Source organism: Macaca mulatta, chromosome 2, assembly GCF_049350105.2.
Source record: "Macaca mulatta isolate MMU2019108-1 chromosome 2, T2T-MMU8v2.0, whole genome shotgun sequence".
Taxonomy (NCBI): domain Eukaryota; kingdom Metazoa; phylum Chordata; class Mammalia; order Primates; family Cercopithecidae; genus Macaca; species Macaca mulatta.
This window is the reverse complement of record NC_133407.1, coordinates 81,415,419-81,435,525: the sequence shown is the minus strand read 5'-3', so window position 1 is coordinate 81,435,525 and position 20,107 is coordinate 81,415,419. Positions and strand designations below refer to the sequence as shown.

Here is a 20,107-nt window from a genome sequence, read left to right as displayed (position 1 = left end):
CCAAAATCACAATGATACACAATCTCACACCAGTCAGAATGGCGATCGTTAAAAAGTTAAGAAACAACAGATGCTGGCGAGGCTGTGGAGAAATAGGAAAACTTTCACACTGTTAGTGGGAATGTATATTAATTCAACCATTGCGGAAGACAGTGTGGTGATTCCTCAAAGACCTAGAATCAGAAATATCATTTGACCCAGCAATCTCATTACTGGGTATATACCCAAAGGAATATATATTATTCTATTACAAAGATACATGCACATGTATATTCATTGCAGCACTCTTCACAATAGCAAAGACATGGAATCAACCCAAATGCCCATCAATGATAGACTGCATAAAGAAAATGTGGTACATATACACCATGGAATACTGTGCAGCCATAAAAAGGAACAAGATTGTGCTCGCTTCGGCAGCACGTATACTAAAATTGGAACAATACAGAGAAGATTAGCATGGCCCCTGCGCAAGGATGACATGTAAATTCGTGAAGCATTCTGTATTTTTCTCAAGGATCTAGAACTACAATTACCATTTGACCCAGCCATCCCATTACTGGGTATATACCCAGAGGATTATAAATCATGCTACTATAAAGACACATGCACATGTATGTTTGTTGTGGCACTATTCACAATAGCAAAGACTTGGAACCAACCCAAATGTCCAGTAATGATAGACTGGATTAAGAAAATGTGGCACATATACACCATGGAATACTATGCAGCCATAAAAAAAGTATGACTTCATGTCCTTTGCAGGGACATGGATGAAGCTGGAAACCATCATTCTGAGCAAACGATTGCAAGGACAGAAAACCAAACACCTCATGTTCTTAGTCATAGGTGGGAATAGAACAATGAGATTACTTGGATACAGGGTGGGGAACATCACACACTGGGGCCTGTGGTGGGGTGGTGGGGGAGAGCATTAGGAGAAATACCTAATGTAAATGATGAGTTGATGGGTGCAGCAAACCAACATGGCACATGTATACCTATGTATCAAACCTGCACATTGTACACATGTACCCTAGAACTTAAAGTGTAATTAAAAAAAAAAAAAAAAAAAAGGAACAAACGGAAAGACATCATGTCCTTTGCAGGGACATGGTTGGAGCTGATAGTCATTATCATCAGGAAACTGACACAGGAACAGAGAACCAAACGCTGCATGTTCTTACTTATAAGTGGGAGCTGAACAATGTGAATACACAGGCACAGGGAGGGGAACAACACACGCTGGACCCCGTGGGAAGCGGGGTGGAGAGGGGAGGAGCATGAGGAAAAATAGCTAGTGCATGCTGGGCTTAATGCCTAGGTAATGAGTTGATTGGTGCAGCAAATCACTATGGCGTATATTTACCTATGTAACAAACATCTGCACACCTTGCACATGTACCCCAGAATTTGATCTGGGTTTAGACCATCCTGAGACAGGTTAGTTTTACCCTACTGATGATGTGTTGTTGCCATGGTAATCCTGCTCAGTAGGAGAGGAACCGCAGGTTCAGGTATTTGGTGTATGTGCTTGGCTGAGGAGCCAATGGGGCGAAGCTACCGTCTGTGGGATTATGACTGAACGCCTCTACGTCAGAATCCCGCCCAGGCGGAACAATATGGCAGTGCCCTGGAGCATCCGTTGGCCTCGGATAGCCCGTCCCCCACCCGCCACCGTCCCCGCAGGCGGGCCGCCTCGTCCCCCCCGGGGCATTTTGCTTTTTTTCTGAGAGATGCTTTGGGTTTATTTCATGGTCTTCCCTTGTTATTTCAGTCTTGAGGAGTCACTGAACTAAGAACAGTGAGAAGAGACTAGTCCATTCCTCACCTCAAGCCATCATCCAGCTAATAATCTTGAATAGACAAGTAGCTTTCTTAAAAACTATTTTAAAAATAAGTCCTGTAATTTCGCTGGTAACCTATTCATTTCAGCATCAGGCAGTCCTTTTAAAAAAAATTGAGCCAGGTGCGGTGGCTCACGCCTGTAATCCCAGCACTTTGGGAGGCCAAGGTGGGTGGATCATGAGGTCAGCAGATCGAGACCATCTTGGCTAACACGGAGAAACCCTGTCTCTACTAAAAATACAAAAAATTAGCCGGGCGTGGTGGCGGGCGCCTATAGTCCCAACTACTCGGGAGGCTAAGGCAGGAGAATGGCGTGAACCCGGGAGGCGGAGCTTGCAGTGAGCCGAGATGGAGCCACTGCATTGCAGCCTGGGCGACACAGTGAGACGCCGTCTCAAAAAAAAAAAAAAGTTGAACAATGTCTAAAATAGCTTCTAACACACAATAGACACTTGGAAAATACTTGGTAGATGAAAGAATAAAACATAAATCCATTTATTTTATTTAATTTTATTTATTTATTTTTTAAATTACACTTTAAGTTCTAGGGTACATGTGCACAACGTGCAGGTTTGTTACAAATGTATACATGTACCACGTTGGTGTGTTGCATCCATTAACTTGTCATTTACATTAGGTATATCTCCTAATGCTATCCATCCCCCCTCCGCCAACCCCATGACAGGCCCTGGTGTGTGATGGTCTCCACCCTGTGTCCAAGTGTTCTCATTGTTCAATTCCCACCTATGAGTGAGAACATGTGGTGTTTGGTTTTCTGTCCTTGCGATCATTTGCTCAGAATGATGGTTTCCAGCTTCATCCATGTCCCTACAAAAGACATGAACTCATCCCTTTTTATGGCTGCATAGTATTCCATGGTGTATATGTGCCACATTTTCTTAATCTAGTCTGTCATTCATGGACATTTGGGTTGGTTCCAAGTCTTTGCTATTGTGAATAGTGCCGCAATAAATATACGTGTGCATGTGTCCTTATAGCAGCATGATTTATAATCCTTTGGGTATATACCCAGTAATGGGATGGCTGGGTCAAATGGTATTTCTAGTTCTAGATCATTGAGGAATTGCCACACTGTCTTCCACAATGGTTGAACTAGTTTACAATCCCACCAACAGTATAAAAGTGTTCCTATTTCTCCACATCCTCTCCAGCACCTGTTGTTTCCTTTCTTTTTAATGATTGCCATTCTAACTGGTGTGAGATGGTATCTCATTTTGATTTTGATTTGCATTTCTCTGATGGCCAGTGGTGATGAACATTTTTTCATGTGTCTGTTGGCTGCATAAATGTCTTCTTTTGAGAAGTGTCTGTTCATATCCTTTGCCCACTTTTTGGTGGGGTTGTTTGATTTTTTTCTTGTAAATTTGTTTAAGTTCTTTGTAGGTTCTGGATATTAGCCCTTTGTCGGATGGGTAGAATGTAAAAATTATCTCCCTTTCTGTAGGTTGTCTGTTCACTCTGATGGTAGTTTCTTTTGCTGTGCAGAAGCCTCTTAGTTTAATTAGATCCCATTTGTCAATTTTGGCTTTTGTTGCCATTGCTTTTGGTGTTTTAGACATGAAGTCCTTGCCCATGCCTATGTCCTGAATGGTATTGCCTAGGTTTCCTTCTAGGGTTTTTATGGATTTAGGTCTAATATTTAAGTCTCCAATCCGTCTTGAATTAATTTTTGTATAAGATATAAGGAAGGGATCCAGTTTCAGCTTTCTACATATGGCTAGCCGGTTTTCCCACCACCATTTATTAAATAGGGAATCCTTTCCCCATTTCTTGTTTTTGTCAGGTTTGTCAAAGATCAGATGGTGTAGATGTGTGGTGTTATTTCTGAGACCTCTGTTCTGTTCCATTGGTCTATATCTCTGTTTGGGTACCAGTACCATGCTGTTTTGGTTACTGTAGCCTTGTAGTATAGTTTGAAGTCAGGTAGTGTGATGCCTCCAGCTTTTTTCTTTTTGCTTAGGATTGTCTTGGCAACGAGGGCTCTTTTTTGGTTCCATATGAACTTTGAAGTAGTTTTTTCCAATTCTGTCATTGGTAGTTTGATGGGGATGGCATTGAATATATAAATTACCTTGGGCAGTATGCCCATTTTCATGATATTAATTATTCCTATCCATGAGCGTGGAGTGTTCTTCCATTTGTTTTTGTCCTCTTTTATTTTGTTGAGCAGTAGTTTGTAATTCTCCTTGAAGAGGTCCTTCACATCCCTTGTAAGTTGGATTACTAGGTATTTTATTCTTTTTATAGCAATTATGAATGGGAGTTCACTCATGATTTGGCGCTTGTTTGTCTGTTATTGGTGTATAGGAATGATTGTGATTTTTGCACATTGATTTTGTATCCTGAGAGTTTGCTGAAGTTGCTTATCAGCTTAAGGAGATTTTGGTCTGAGATGATGGGGTTTTCTAAATATACAATCATGTCATCTGCAAACAGGGACAATTTGACTTCCTCTTTTCCTAATTGAATACCTTTTATTTCTTTCTCTTGCCTGATTGCCCTGGCCAGAACATCCAACACTATGTTGAATAGAAGTGGTGAGAGAGGGCATCCCTGTCTTGTGCTGGTTTTCGAAGGGAGTGCTTCCAGTTTTTCCCATTCAGTATGATATTGGCTGTGGGTTTGTCATAAATAGCTCTTATTGTTTTGAGATACATCCCGTCAATACCTAGTTTATTGGGAATTTTTAGCATGAAGAGAGGAATCAAATGGATGCAATAAAAAATGATAAAGGGGATATCACCACCGATCGACAGAAATACAAACTACCATCAGAGAATACCATAAACACCTCTATGCAAATAAATTAGAAAATCTGGAAGAAATGGACAAATTCCTGGACACATACACCCTCCCAAGACTAAACCAGGAAGAAGTTGCATCCCTGAATAGACCAATAACAGGCTCTGAGATTGAGGCAATAGTTAATAGCCCAAAACCAAAAAAAGTCCAGGACCAGACGGATTCACAGCCGAATTCTACCAGACGTACAAAGAGGAGCTGGTACCATTCCTTCTGAAACTATTCCAATCAATAGAAAAAGAGGGAATCCTCCCTAACTCATTTTATGAGGCCAGCATTACCCCGATACCAAAGCCTGACAGAGACACAACAAAAAAAGAGAATTTTAGACCAATATCCCTGATGAACATCAATGCAAAAATCCTCAATAAAATACTGGCAAACCGAATCCAGTAGCACATCAAAAAACTTATCCACCACAATCAAGTTGACTTCATCCCTGGGATGAAGGGCTGGTTCAATATATGCTAATCAATAAATGTAATCCACCATATAAACAGAACCAAAGACAAAAACCACATGATTATCTCAATAGATGCAGAAAAGGCCTTCGACAAAATTCAACCTCCCTTCATGCATAAATACATTTATTATCCTTGGAGGAGATGGAAAGGCAAGAAAGTTCTCTGAACAGGAGAGATACATTGAGACTAAGAGAGAAATTGGGTTAAAGTCACCTGATGGTGAAGAGTGTCCTTCATCTGTATTGGCTTTTTTTCAGCATTATAGACAAATACAACTTCAATAATTCTTTTGTCAATGGAAAGAAGAAAATCAATTTTACGGGTTCTGTCATTCAAATACAAATCACTTAAGCTGATGTGATAGGAGGGTGACAACAAATGCCACAAAAGAACAAATACAAATCACTTAAGCTGACATGGTAGAGGGTGGCAACAAATGCCACAAAGGAACAGTGATGGAAAAACATGTCCTTTGACTGTATTATGGCATCCATATAATTCATTAGAATTGATGGGAAGGAAGCATCATATTGGAATCTTATGTTGCAAGACTGAGCTTTAATGGCACAAAACAGGTCCAAAGCTGGATAACAAAGGTATTGAGGAGTGATCTATGACATAAATCGACACTCAATTCAGAGACTAACCTCTGAGAGGCACGTGTGTGGTATAGACCCAAAGCAGCATGGCAAAAGATTGGAAAACAATTAACATTTAAACTAATTGACCAAAGAAGGAAAGACAGAATTTATAGTCTGAACCTGGCCATACTATTTGCCTCCTAAAACAATAACAAAAAGTCAACATTCTCCAAAGAATTTTAATAAGACTAAGAGTTTCATGGTATAAAATGTATTAAAAATGTCCAAGATAGAATCTAAAATTAGTCAACATATGAAAAGGCAGGAAAACATGACTAATCCTCAAGCGAAAAGACAATCAACAGATACTAACCCTAAGATTATCCAGGGGTTGGAATTATCAGACAAACTTTAAAACAGCTATTATAACCAAACTTAATGAAGCAAAAGTGAACACATTTGAAATAAATGAAGGAGTTTTCAGTAGATAAATAGAATTAGAATCAAAAGAGCCAAATGAAAATTTTAGAACTAAAAAATATAATGTGTGAAATAAAAAAAATTCACTGGATAGGCTCAATAGCAGAAATAAGATGGTGAAGAAAAGTCAGTAAATTTAAAAATTGTTCAATAGAAATCATCCAAAGTAAAGAACTGAGAGATAAATATTTGTTAAAAATGAACAGATCATCAGAGACTTATGGGAGAGTATTTTAAGATAAAACATTTGTGTAATTGCAGTCCCAGGAAAAAAAGATTGGTGAAGAAAAATTATTTGAAAAAATAATGGCTGAAAACTTTCCAATTTGGTGAAACACAAAAGGTTATCTTATAAAGTCAAAGAAAATCACATCAGCCAGATATAAACAAACTTACAAAAACCAAAGAGGGAGAGAAAAAAAAAAAGAGTTCTTAAAGATCTTTAAAAATGCTGCATAGCTTAGAAGATAATGGAACAACATCTTTAACGTTCTTAAAGAAAAGAGCTATTAATCCAGAATTCTGCAATCAGTGAAAATATATTTTAGGAATTATGGAGAAATAAAGATATCCTCAGAGGAAAAAAAAACAAAGAAAATTCATTGATATCTGACATTTTCTGCTCTAAAAGAAATGCTAAAAGAAATTCTTCAAGCTGAAAGGAAATTATGAGAGAGAGAAAGTTAGAACATTAAGAATAAAGGGAGAACTAACTCATGTTCAGGTAAATGTAAAAGAATATTTTTCCTAGTAAGTTCTTTTATTATTATTATTATTATTATTATTATACTTTATGTTCTAGGGTACATGTGCACAATGTGCAGGTTTGTTACATATGTATACATGTACCATGTTGGTGTGCTGCACCCATTAACTCGTCATTTACATTAGGTATATCTCCTAATGCTATCCCTCCCCGCTCCCTCCACCCCACAACAAGCCCTGGTGTGTGATGTTCCCCTCCCTGTGTCCAAGTGATCTCATTGTTCAATTCCCACCTATGAGTGAGAACATGCAGTGTTTGGTTTTCTGTTCTTGCAATAGTTTGCTGAGAATGATGGTTTCCAGCTGCATCCATGTCCCTAAAAAGGACACAAACTCATCCTTTTTTGTGGCTGCATAGTATTCCATGGTGTATATGTGCCACATTTTCTTAATCCAGTCTATCACTGATGGACATTTGGGTTGGTTCCAAGTCTTTGCTATTGTGAATAGTGCTGCAATAAACATATGTGTGCATGTGTCTTTATAGCAGCATGATTTATAATCGTTTGGGTATATACTCAATAATGGGATGGCTGGGTCAAATGGTATTTCTAGTTCTAGATCCTTGAGGAATTGCCACACTGTCTTCCACAATGGTTGAACTAGTTTACACTCCCACCAACAGTGTAAAAGTGTTCCTATTTCTCCACATCCTCTCTGGCACCTGTTGTTTCCTTTCTTTTTAATGATTGCCATTCTAACTGGTGTGAGATGGTATCTCATTTTGATTTTGATTTGCATTTCTCTGATGGCCAGTGGTGATGAACATTTTTTCATGTGTCTGTTGGCTGCATAAATGTCTTCTTTTGAGAAGTGTCTGTTCATATCCTTTGCCCACTTTTTGATGGGGTTGTTTGTCTTTTTCTTGTAAATTTGTTTGAGTTCTTTGTAGGTTCTAGATATTAGCCCTTTGTCAGATGGGTAGATTGCAAAAATTTTCTCCCATTCTGTAGGTTGCCTGTTCACTCTGATGGTAGTTTCTTTTGCTGTGCAGAAGCTCTTTAGTTTAATTAGATCCCATTTGTCAATTTTGGCTTTTGTTGCCATTGTTTTTGGTGTTTTAGACATGAAGTCCTTGCCCATGCCTATGTCCTGAATGGTATTGCCTAGGTTTCCTTCTAGGGTTTTTATGGATTTAGGTCTAATATTTAAGTCTCCAATCCGTCTTGAATTAATTTTTGTATAAGATATAAGGAAGGGATCCAGTTTCAGCTTTCTACATATGGCTAGCCAGTTTTCCCACCACCATTTATTAAATAGGGAATCCTTTCCCCATTTCTTGTTTTTGTCAGGTTTGTCAAAGATCAGATGGTTGTAGATGTGTGGTGTTATTTCTTAGGGCTCTGTTCTGTTTCTTTGGTCTATATCTCTGTTTTGGTACCGGTACCATGCTGTTTTGGTTACTGTAGCCTTGTAGTATAGTTTGAAGTCAGGTAGCGTGATGCCTCCAGGTTTGTTCTTTTGACTTAGGCTTGTCTTGGCAATGCGGGCTCTCTTTTGGTTCCATATGAACGTTAAAGTAGTTTTCTCCAATTCTGTGAAGAAAGTCATTGGTAGCTTAATGGGATGGCATTGAATCTATAAATTACCTTGGGCAGTATGGCCATTTTCATGATATAGATTCTTCCTATCTATGAGCATGGAATGTTCTTCCATTTGTTTGTGTCCTCTTTTATTTCATTGAGCAGTGGTTTGTAGTTCTCCTTGAAGAGGTCCTTCACATCCCTTGTAAGTTGGATTACTAGGTATTTTACTCTCTTTGAAGCAACTGTGAATGGGAGTTCATTCATGATTTGACTCTCTGTTTGTCTGTTATTGGTGTATAAGAATGCTTGTGATTTTTGCCATTGATTTTGTATCCTGAGACTTTGGTGAAGTTGCTTATCAGCTTGAGGAGATTTTGGTCTGAGATGATGGGGTTTTCTAAATATACAATCATGTCATCTGCAAACAGGGACAATTTGACTTCTTTTCCTAATTGAATACCCTTTATTTCTTTCTCTTGCTTGATTGCCCTGGCCAGAACTTCCAACACTATGTTGAATAGGAGTGGTGAGAGAGGGCATCCTTGTCTTGTGCCAGTTTTTATGGGGAATGCTTCCAATTTTTGCCCATTCAGTATGATATTGGCTGTGGGTTTGTCATAAAGAGCTCTTATTGTTTTGAGATATGTTCCATCAATACCTAATTTATTGAGAGTTTTCAGCATGAAGCGCTGTAGAATTTTGTCAAAGGTCTTTTCCGCATCTATTGAGATAATCATGTGGTTTTTGTCTGTGGTTCTGTTTATATGCTAAATTACATTTATTGATTTAGATATGTTGAACTAGCCTTGCATCCCAGGAATGAGGCCCACTTGATGATGGTGGATAAGTTTTTTGATGTGCTGCTGGATTTGGTTTGTCAGTATTTTATTGAGGATTTTTGCATCGATGTTCATCAGGGATATTGGTCTAAAATTCTCTTTTTTTGTTGTGTCTCTGCCAGGCTTTGGTATCAGGATGATGTTGGCCTCATAAAATGAGTTAGGGGGGATTCCCTCTTTTTCTATTGATTGGAATAGTTTCAGAAGGAATGGTACCAGCTCCTCCTTGTACCTCTGGTAGAATTCGGCTGTGAATCCGTCTGGTCCTGGACTTTTTTTGGTTTTGGGCTATTAACTATTGCCTCAATCTCAGAGCCTGTTATTGGTCTATTCAGGGATGCAACTTCTTCCTGGTTTAGTCTTGGGAGGGTGTATGTGTCCAGGAATTTGTCCATTTCTTCCAGATTTTCTAATTTATTTGCATAGAGGTGTTTATGGTATTCTCTGATGGTAGTTTGTATTTCTGTGGGGCTGGTGGTTATATCCCCTTTATCATTTTTTATTGTGTGTATTTGATTCTTCTCTCTTTTCTTCTTTATTAGTCTTGCTAGCAGTCTATCAATTTTGTTGATCTTTTCAAAAAACCAGCTCCTGGATTCATAGCTTTTTTGAAGGGTTTTTTGTGTCTCTATCTCCTTCAGTTCTGCTCTGATCTTAGTTATTTCTTGCCTTCTGCTAGCTTTTGAATTTGTTTGCTCTTGCTTCTCTAGTTCTTTTAATTGTGATGTTAGGGTATCAATTTTAGATCTCTCCTGCTTTCTCTTATGGGCATTTAGTGCTATAAATTTCCCTCTACACACTGCTTTAAATGTGTCCCAGAGATTCTGGTATGTTGTATCTTTGTTCTCATTGGTTTCAAAGAACATCTTTATTTCTTTCTTCATTTTGTTACATACCTAGTAGTCATTCAGGAGCAGGTTGTTCAGTTTCCATGTAGTTGAATGGTTTTGACTGAGTTTCTTGGTTCTGAGTTCTAGTTTGATGGCACTGTGGTCTGAGAGACAGTTTGTTATAATTTCTGTTCTTTTACATTTGCTAAGGAGTCCTTTACTTCCAACTATGTGGTCAATTTTGCAATAAGTGCGAAGTGGTGCTTAGAAGAATGTACATTCTGTTGATTTGGGGTGGAGAGTTCTGTAGCTGTCTATTAGGTCCACTTGGTGCAGAGTTGAGTTCAATTCCTGGATATCCTTGTTAATTTTCTGTCTCGTTGATCTGTCCAATGTTGACAGTGGGGTGTTAAAGTCTCCCATTATTATTGTGTGGGAGTCTAAGTCTTTTTGTAAGTCTTTAAGGACTTGCTTTATGTATCTGGGTGCTCCTGTATTGGGTGCATATATGTTTAGAAAAGTTAGCTCTTCTTATTGAATTGATCCCTTTACCATTATGTAATGACCTTCTTTGTCTCTTTTGATCTTTGTTGGTTTAAAGTCTGTTTTATCAGAGACTAGGATTGCAACCTCTGCCTTTTTTTGTTTTCCATTTGCTTGGTAGATATTCCTCCATCCCTTTATTTTGAACCTATGTGTGTCTCCGCACATGAGATGGGTCTCCTGAATACAGCAAATTGATGGGTCTTGACTCTTTATCCAATTTGCCAGTTTGTGTGTTTTAATTGGACCATTTAGTCCATTTACATTTGAGGTTAGTATTGTTATGTGTGAACTTGATCCTGTCATTATGATGTTAGCTGGTTATTTTGCTCATTAGTTGATGCAGTTTGTTCCTAGCATCGATGGTCTTTACATTTTGGCATGTTTTTGAATGGCTGGTACCGGTTGTTGCTTTCCAGTTTAGTTCTTCTTCAGGAGCTCTTGTAGGGCAGGCCTGGTGGTGACAAAATCTCTCAGAATTTGCTTGTCTGTAAAGGATTTTATTTCTCCTTCCCTTATGAAACTTAGTTTGGCTGGATATGAAATTTTTGGTTGCAAATTCTTTTCTTTAAGAATGTTGACTATTGGCCCCCACTCTCTTCTGGCTTGTAGAGTTTCTGCCAAGAGATCTGCTGTTAGTCTGATGGGCTTCCCTTTGTGGGTAACCCAACCTTTCACTCTGGCTGCCCTTAACATTTTTTCCTTCATTTCAACTTTTCTAGTAAGTTCTTTAAAATGTATGACTACCGGTTGCAGTGGCATGGGCCTTTAGTCCCAGATAGTCAGGAGACTGGGGTGTGAAGATTGCTTGGGCTCAGGAATTCAAGGCCAGCCTGGGCAATAGCAAGATCCTGTCTCTAAAAAATATATCTATATGTATTATTATTGAAAGCAAAAATTGTAAGATTAGTGGAGGTTTCAATGTTACGTTATAAATGGCAACTACAACTTAAAAGAAGGGAAGGCTAAAGAGACTTTTGTTTCTCCTACTTATGTCTAAAACCTTTTACTCAAAGTGCTAACATTAACACTAAATGGACAACTAAAGGTTGTGTAGGTATATTGTAATCCATAGAGCATCCACTAAAAATAATAAAAGGAGATATAGCAAAAAATGCCAATACGTATATTAAAATGAGACAGTATAAATATCCAAATAATCTGGAAAAATATGAGAAAGGAAAAATAGACTAATGTAAGACAGAAGGAAAAAATAGAAAACAAGTAATAAAGTGGAAATTCAAATCCAGCCACATCCATAATTACATTCAAGGTAAATGGCCTAAAGACACTAATTAAAAAAAGAAATTTTCAGATTGGATTAAAAAAAAGACCCAGCTATCGACTGAATACAAGAAATCTATTTTATATATGGTGACATAAATAGGTTAAAAGTGAAAGGATAGAATAAATATACCATGCAAGCATTATTCCAAATAAATGGCAGGGACCATGTTAATACCAAAGTGGACTTCAAAGCAAGGAAAAGTATCAGGGATAAAGAGAGGGGCACTTATATAATGATAAAATAATCAATTCACTAATTCTTCTACGACTAAGAAGTCATAACAATCCAAAATGTGTATACATCTAATGACAGAGCATCAAAATACACGAATCAGAAACTGATAGAACAGAGAAGAAATAGACAAAGCCACAATTATATTTGAAGACTTAAAAATTTTTCTCTCAGAATTGACAGAACAAGTAGAAGAAAATAAGTAAGGATATAGAAGACTTGAGCAACATTCTCAACCAATGTGACTAAATTAACATTTATATCATTCCAATTTTAATATATATGCTGCTAAAGTGAGCGCTGATTGACATTTATGCTCCAACCAACAATAGCAGAATACATTCTTTCCAGGTTTACATGGAACATTTACCAAAATAGACTATATTCTGGGATATAAATAATAGTAAACTTAAAATAATTGAAATCATAATGGTTTCAAAAAAGTGTTTCAACCACAGCAGAATTAAACTTGGAATCAATAACAAAGTTTTCTGGAAAATTGATGAATATTTGAAAATTAATCAACACACATTTAAAAAAAAACCAGCAGTTACAGAAAAAGTCTTAATGGAAATTAGGCCATATTTTGAACTGAATTAAAATAAAAATACAACATCAAAAATTTGTGGCATGTAGCTGAAATAGTACTTAGTAAAATTTATAGCATTAAATGCTTTCATCAGAAAAGAAAAAAGATGTCAAATAAATACAATCAATCAATTTCTAGCCAGAGTGTTGGGAAAAACTCTTTATGGATCCCTGACTTTTCTACATGTTTTTTGAGTAAGACACTGACTACTCTTTGTTCTGGACTACTTTCCTCCCAATAATGTCTATAAACAGCCCTGGAAGATGGAGATAGTGTCTCACTCTGGGGCAAGTAATGCTTACTGCTCAATATAAAAGATACTGGTACCCTAAGTTTAGTGTTCCTTTCCTGCAATGCAAGCCACTGCAATTTCAGGTATCATCTAGACCTCTTTGTGTTGACCTGTGGGAATCTGTGCCCAGGGAACTGGTGCAAAAATCTTGATACTCTGACTGGCTGCTGCTATTGCTGTAAGCACTAAACTAAACTTTGTCTCTGACTTAGGAGTCATGTGTCTTCTACCAGAATCTACAAAACTGGCAGCCTAATTTCTTAGTTTGCAAGTAGGGTAAAATCTCCAACCCTTCACAGTTCTTAACATAAAGTGACCAAGAAAAACTTGAGAGAAGACATAAATTACTTGACTGCAGTCAAGTAATTATCTTGACTTCTTGCATTGTAATTTTCCCAACTATAGTCTAATATTAGGAATGAAAGAGGAAATATCACCTATAGGTTCTACTGATATTAAAAGAATAATAAGGAAGGATTATTAACAACTCCAAGTCTGTAAATTCAACAACTTAGATTAAATGACATACTTGGAAGACACAATTTACCAAAATTCCCTCAAGAAGAAATAGATAACATGAATAGTCCCTTATCTTTTAAAGAAATTGAAATTGAATATGTATTAAAAAGACCTTCCAAAGAAAAAAAATTTGGCTGGGTGTGGTGGCTCATGCCTGTAATCTCAACACTTTGGGGGGCTAAGGCAGGTGGATCACTTGAACTCATGAGCTCAAGACCAGCCTGGGCAACATGGCAAACCCTGTCTCTACAAAACATACAAAGATTAGCCAGGCATGGTGGCGGGTGCCTGTAGTCCCAGATACTTGGGTGGGAGACTGAGGTGTGAGGATGGCTTGAGCTGGAGAGGCAGAGGCTGAAGTGAGCTGAGATTGTGCCACTGCACTCTAGACTGGGCAATAGAGCCAGACCTTGTCTCAGGAAAAAAAAAAAAAAAGGAAAAAGAAAAATATTTTAGGCTCAGATTGTTTCACTGGTAAATTCTACCAAACATTTAAGAAAGAAACCAATTCTTTACGATCTCAACAGAAGAGCATGACATTCTTTCCAACTTATTCTATGAGGCCAACATTACTCTATTACAAAACCAGACAGAGACATTATGAGAAAGAAACCTACAGATCAATATTCCTCGTGAGCACAGATGCAAGATCCTCAACAAAACATAAGCAATATCTAATCCAGCAATACATAATTAGGATAATATAACATGACCAGGTTATATTACAAATGCAAGGTAGATTCAACATTCAAAAATCAATGTAATTAATCATACACACAAGGAAGAAAAACCATATGATCAAATAAATAGATGAAGATGAATCATTGAACGAAATTCAGCATCCATTCATGATGAAAATTCTCAGTCACCAAAAAATAGATGGTAATTCCTTAACCTAACAAAAGGCATCTTCAAGAAAATCTGCAGTTAACATCCACTTCGTGGTGAAATAATGTGAAATAATGTTAAATAGTGTTTGCCTAATATTGGGAACAAGACAAAGATATCCACTCTCATTACTCCTATTCAGTGTCATAATGGAAGGTTTTTTTTCAATGCAAGAAGTCAAGAAAAATAAATAGAAGGCATATACAGATATCCCCGATTTATGGTGGTTTGATCTATAATTTTTCTAGTTTACAATGGTGTGAGAACCATTATCCCCATTTTGGTATAATGTACGGTATTTAACAAATGACTTGAGATATTCAGCACTTTATTGTATAATGGGCTTTGTTTTAGATGATTTTGCCCAACTGTAGGCTAATATAAGTGTTCTGAGCACATTTAAGGTAGGCTAGGCTAAACTATAATCTTCAGCAGGTTACGTATATTAAATGTCTTTTTGCCTTATAGTATTTTCAATTTCAATGGATCTTTTGGGACATAATGCCACTGTAAGTTGAAGAGCATCTGTAGATAGATGAGGAACAAGTAAAATGATCACTATTTACAGATGATATGATTATCTACATAGAAAACTTGAAGGCATCTACAAAAGCTTCTAGAACTAGTAAGTGAGTTTAGCAAGTTAACAGAACACAGAAAAAAATTTTCTATACTAGTAGTGAGAAAATAGTACCATTTACTACAGCACCATCCCCCAGAAGAAAGAAATATTTTGGTATATATTTAACAAAATACATGCAGGATCTGTATGCTGAAAACCTGTGTGCAAATGTTTATAATCACTGAAAACTGGAAATATTCCAAATAACTTTTGACTGGTACAAATGGTAGTACATCCATCTCATGGAGTACTGCTCAGCAATAAAAAGAACACATAACAACATGGATGAATCTCAAGTGCATTATGCTGAGTGAAAGAAGCCAAACTAAAAAGGCTACATAAAGTAGGTGTCTTGGCCCATTTGGGAGGCTGTAATGAAATACTTTAAACTGGGTAATTTATAAACAACAGAAATGTATTGCTTACAGTTTTGGAGGCTGGGAAGTCCAAGATCAAGGTGTCAACAGATTTTGTGTCAGTAAGGGCCTGTTCCTCATAGATGGCAACTTCTATATGTCTTCATACAATGGAAGAGGCAAACAATCTCTCTTAGGCCTTTTTTATAAGGACACTAATCTCATTCACAAGGGCTCCACTCTCATGACTTAGTCACTTCCCTAAAGGCCCCACCTCTTAATACTACAACATTGGGGATTAGGTTTCAACATACGAATTTTGGGAGGACACAAACATTCATACTGTAGCAGTAGGATTCCATTTATATGACATATAATATTTAGAAAAGGGAAAACTGTAGGGATGAAGAACAGATCAATGGTTGCCAGGTTTTCTGGGTATTCTGGTTTGGGGAGGAGTAGCTTGAGAGAATTTTTTGGGAGTTATTAGACTGTTCAGTTTCTTGATTGTGGAAATGGTTACATAATTCTATGTATTTTTGAAGCTTATAAACTGTATACCCCAAAGAGTGAATTTTACTGTTTGTAAATTAAAAAAAAAAAATCAAAGTACCTTAAGGACATTGATAAAGATTTGAACTTGAAAGAAAAAAATAAGAAAAGACTAAGATTTTGGTTCTGTAGCATTTGTGGATGAGGGGAAACTTTATCAACTCAAGCATAGGAAGTATACATGTTCTTGCTCTGAAATCAATAGTTTTTCTCCATATTCTCACTGTAATTTACATGGTTTAAATGTTCTTCAAGTTCAGCTCAATAAAATTGTCTGGTGGTTGGCATTGCATACCTGGTCAGATAATTAAGTACTGTTACTCCCCTTTATCACAGTCTTAAGAAAGTCTGCACCTGCTTAAACTATTTAAGAATAGCTTTTTTCTCTTTGATGTTGGTTTCTGGTGACTTTTATTCCTCAGTTTTCCTGAGGATTGAACAATTGACTGGGAAGACATTTGAAAAAGATTACATTGGATTAATGCCTTAAACAAGGTAACAGAACACACTTCAAGTAGATTAGATATTTAAGTTTAAAAAACAAAACTATGCAATACAAGAAAAAAAACATAGTGTGTTCCTTTATAAACATTGAGTGGGCAAAGCCTTTCTCTCTCTGATTCAAAACCCAGAAGCCCTAAAAGGAAAGATTGACAAATTCAACAACATATATGAAAGTTTCTTCCATAGCAAAGCAACATAAGTCAAAAGACAGTGACAAACTGGGAAAAATATTTGCCATTATATCACAGGAAAATGACTAAACCCCTTGAGAGCCTCTAGAAACTGTGGGAAGCCCAACAACCCAATAGAAGAATAGCAAAGACCACGAACAGACAGTTCACAGGAAAATGAACAAAAATCCCCCCTTTAAGTTGCTTAACCTCACTCACAAAAGGAAAATCACAAATAAAAACCGTACCAGGTATCTTGAAGGAGGGAAAGCAAAATGGTGTCATCTTGATATAGGGGAATTTGACAACATCTAGCACATTTCTCTGACCCAGGGAAAAAAAAAGGCTATGAAAACTATTCATTACAACAGTATTTGTAATAGCAAAGAAAATATAGGAAAAAATCAAAATGGTTAAGAGTTAGAAAATGGTTGAATAAATATGGTGTATCTTATGGTATATGGTATATAAATATGGTTGAATAAATACAGTATATTTAATAAAAAAATAAAAATAAGTGCAAAAAACCATATGGAGAAAGGTATATATTATATGCCACTGTTGTTTAATAAGGGGGTGTGTGTGTGTGTGTGTGTGTGCTGTGTGTGGGTGTATTTTTGCTTTGCTTTTATTTTTAATAAGCTGAACAACAATGAAAGCTGTGGTAGGCAGAATTTTAGGATGACTCCCAGTATTCTGTCCACCACCTATATATGCCTTGTGTCATCTCCTTCTCCTTGAGTGTACATGGGACCAGTCAATATGATACTCTTCATCTGGCCTAGAGGAAAGAAAACAGCCACGTTGTTAATTGCACATGAAGGGGACCATGTGGCTAGAGGCTGAGGATGGCATCTAGGACCTAAGAGTGACTCCAAGTCAGCAGCCAGCAAGGAACCAAGCACCTCAGTCCTAGAGCTATAGGGAACTGAATGAGCTTGGAAGAAGATCCTGAGCTCTAGAGAGACTGCAGTCCTGGCTGACACCTTGATTTTGGCTTTGCAAGGACTTGAACAGAAAACCTATGAACATCCTGCTCAGGCTTCTGAACTTCAGCAACTATCAGATAATAAATATGTTCTAAGCCACTAAGTTTGTTACAATTTGTTATGCAGCAATAGAAACTAACACAGAAGCATAAACTGAAAACTTCAGAGAACTTGATGGAAAAGGTGGAGGGGCAGGGGACTGAAATTTCTCTGTATATCTTTGTATATAGATTTGAATTTTAAATCATGTAAATATATTATCTACTTAAAAGTGAATGAAAAAGAAAATGAAAACAACAACAAACAAACCCTACTTGGCATTGGAAAGTTTCTGAGGGCAGCTGAGGGCTGCTGATATGCGCCAGTCTGCTCCCTCCTCCTAAGTCCCCTCAACTCTGCAGAATCTCTTACACATAATAGTACAGCACATATTCTGCTCGCCTTTGTGTGCCACAAGGCAATTCTTCAAGGGTGTACTGACTGCCAAATGGAGGTGGAGTGAATGAGGAGGTGAGATCTTAGCATTCTTTTGAGGAACATGTAAGGATAGAAATTGCATCAAAGTTCTCTGTCTGTCCTCCGGAATGACTTCCCCTCGCTCACTTGCAAATAAAGTCACTGTTAAAGAGCCACATTCTTACACTTTCAGAAATGTGTTCTGTGTGTTCTGTCTAGTTTCATGAAAGACCCACTTTTGAAATAGCTTGGTAACATTTATTCAGCCAATACCAATTGTGAATACGGGAAATGAGGAAGAAGACATTGGAGAAAACAATGTGATCAAACAAAGTCCAAAAGAAAAATGCACAGGAGGAAAACTATACAATCAAGAACAGTACCTATGTCAGAGGCCTGTGAGAACGCATCAGAATAGGTAAAGATAGAGACAAATTTGGAGATTGAAAGGAGTTTATATATCAAGACTCTTGGCTGAAAGTACAGACACATAAAGAGAATTTGTTGGAACATGTAATTGAAGTCTCATGGGGTGCCAGCTTTAAGACAGGTGGATCTGGAAGCAGTAGGATGCCATCAGGGCCTGATCTGCTTTCCTCTGGCTTTTTCTTAGAAAGGATCTTCCCTTCTGTTACAATATGGGGGCTTATAGCACCAGACTTATTTCTTTACAGATTAGCAATCCTCAAAGCAAACAAGCAAAAGTTTTCTCCCTTAATAGTTTTGACAAGGGTTTTGTTGTTCTGGCTTCATTCACATGTCCATGGCTGGCCATTTCTCCAAGGGAAATAGAGGTGTGATGGATCTGGATAGGTAAAGGCAATAGACTACATACTTGATCAACAGAAAAAGGAGGTTAACAATTCCTCCTCAGAGTATGAGGAGAAACTAGGAGGAAGGGACATTAGGAAGTGAAGAGAGAAAACATTTGGCATTAATGCAGTGGAAGTCTACAGAGATGAGTGAAATAATTACTTAGCCATCCTGAGGGTCCAATTAAAGTTAGATAGCATGGATTTTTCATTAAGCCATTAAACCCAGTTTTCAGGTTTTCTTTCAGTAGACCTAGGAGGAGAAAGGATGCTTTACAATAGCTTTCCCAGGGCTGGGGATTGGCCTAAGGGTTGGGAGGGGAGAAATCAGATGATAGCAAAGTTGTGGTGAAGATTCAGTCCAGGCAAAGGCATGATGCAAGGGAACATAGATGGTGGCTGGTGGACTAAGAATGGGGATGAGTTAAAGGACTGAAGGTCCTAAGGCAGATAAAAAACAGTTTTAGAAGGAGGGGTGGCATGTAGATGGTGCAGGATGGATTTCCTGGAGGTACAAGATATGTGGGTGAATAGAGACAGATGGTGAAGGTGGAGTCATAGCTAGCAGGGTACTGCTGTAGATTGGGTTTTCTGGGGAGGGGGTGCTGAGATGGAGTCCCAGAGGCTTATTAAGGAGTAACACCAGTAAAAGGAAAAGAAGAGGAAGAAGGATTGCACAGGAAGAGCCAACAGACCATGAGGCAGATCTGACAAACTCTTTGCCTTTCCAGTTAGGAGCTCCAGGGCAATGAATACCAACTAGAGGAGTCTTGCACTGGGTGGAAATGGCTGAGCCCTAGAACCACCATCTTGCTTAATCATTGGCTTGATGGTACATGAAAAGTTTATGCTCTTTGCTGAGGCAGTCTCTGAAGGAGCTGGCAGCTACACCTTGTCAGATAACTGCTCAGGAATTTGGGATTAAACCAATCATGTTGTACATTCCCCTATTACTGGCAGCGTTGGGCATATGGTCCAACAAGAAATAATTGGAGGAGAGTCCCCCTGACCCCTTACCACTTAGGGACAACAGCAAGGAAGAATGTGGAGCAAGTTGCTTCTGGCAGCCGCCCTCAACTCTTGAGGGGAGCCAGCTCTAGGATTAAGTTTACAGAGTGGGGAGACAGAAACAACCTTGAT

General features: G+C 37.8%; 1 non-coding gene across 1 annotated transcript; it reads left to right on the top strand.

Annotated features, from left to right (window-relative positions):
• The first annotated feature begins 404 nt into the window (after nt 1-404).
• On the top strand, nt 405-511 carry LOC114676472 (U6 spliceosomal RNA). The gene has a single exon (XR_003727544.1). It is a non-coding gene; the product is annotated as a U6 spliceosomal RNA (small nuclear RNA).
• Nucleotides 512-20,107: the final 19,596 nt, after the last annotated feature.